The sequence below is a fragment of the Octopus bimaculoides genome, chromosome 22, assembly GCF_001194135.2.
Source record: "Octopus bimaculoides isolate UCB-OBI-ISO-001 chromosome 22, ASM119413v2, whole genome shotgun sequence".
Lineage (NCBI taxonomy): Eukaryota > Metazoa > Mollusca > Cephalopoda > Octopoda > Octopodidae > Octopus > Octopus bimaculoides.
In genome coordinates this window covers 31016914-31018699 of record NC_069002.1, presented here as the reverse complement: position 1 = coordinate 31018699, position 1786 = coordinate 31016914, and positions in this window count along the sequence as shown.

Below are 1786 nucleotides of genomic sequence, written 5' to 3'. Positions count from 1 at the left end.
TGTGTGTGTATATATATATATATATATATATATATATATACACACACACACACATGTGCACAAACACACACACATATATATACATCTCAAGGGATGTACTCTATTCCTAAGAAGACACGAAGACTGACAGACTTCATAGAACTTTCAAATATAACATAATGATATTAATTTCAAACTAATATTCTTTCTAAGATCTAATATCGATTAATCAAAACCCTGTGGGTGGCCCTGAGAAGCTTCTCTACTCCCATTTTACTACAAGAGGTGACCCAACAGAGAAACATTCACATTAAGGACCAAATCTACAAAAACAAAAGAAAAAACATATTTTACATTAATCTAAACGAAAAACAAAGCTGTGAATCAAAAGACAAATTATGATTAAACATTTAAATTATCAGTTTTTTTGTTTCGTTCTTTCTTTCAATTCAGATGCTCGACTATCTTATTTGTCATATCTACGCATGCACACACACACACACACATACACACACACATACACACACACACATGTGTACTTCTACAACTACCATTCCCATGTCAAATCTGTGGCATAGTCATCAGGCTTCAGTCAATTAGAAATTTCTGATTTCCTGAAAATTTTCCATTCTGTTTGCTTTTCCTTTTAATTATATTTTTATAAGTCGCTTTTTTATGGAGCTTTTTTTTTAAATACGAACATATATTTATTTCTATATGTTTTTTACCTTTCTCAGTATAACGTACCAATATAAGATATAGCTATCAGTTTTGCGGGAGAGGCTCACGGATGTTACGAGTTTCCTTTGATGTTGCTGAATAAGTTAAGCCTTTTTTTTTTGTTTGCTTGTCTTTTTAGTTTTACTTTTCTTAGCGTTAGTGCGTCACTCCCTTCATCATGTTCTTGGTGTAAAAACATCAATGAAGGGCATTTGACGCAAAAGAGTGAAGAGATGGACAATTTGGGGCATTGCACGATCAAACGTCACCATTTTGCACGATCAAACATCACCTCAAATACCTCCAGTTACAGGGAGAGATTTATTTTACTTTTAGTTTTAGCTTTTCAATTCCATTTGGAAGGGTTTTTAGTTTGCAGAATTTCTCTTTGCCTATAAATTTTTTTCTTTTCTCATTGTCTTTAATTTTTAAAAATTCTTCTCTATTCCAAGAAATTCGAGAGAATATTTTATATTGTATCCACCACTTTAAATTTTTTAATTTTTTTTATCCTTTTAGAAGTTGAAAGTTATCAGATGGTTTAAATAATTAAATATTTGATTAAGTGCAATAAATTGTATACAATATTGTTATCTAATCAGCTTAACTGTTTCTGTTAATTTTTATTAACATAATTAATTTTAGGTCCATGAACTAGCTACTAATTTTATTATTAATAATATTATTATAATAATTACAATCATTAACTGGGAAGAATTAATTAGTACAGTTTAATGGGAAGCTGGAGATCACATAATACCTGCAACAAAGGATTAAATGGATAATTAATTAATTAACAGCAATAAAATCAATTTAGGAAGGAAACAAAAGTATAACAGTTGATTTATAAATAAAGAAAGAAATTTGATAACAACTCATAACTTGGATATGAGTATATATATGAGTGTATACATGCACTCACACATGCACACACAAACATGACACATGCACACACACACACACACACACATACACACACACACATATATATAAATATATATATATACACACACATACTTATATATATCTATATGCATAAGTTTGTATATGCATGTATATGTATATATATATATATATATATATATAT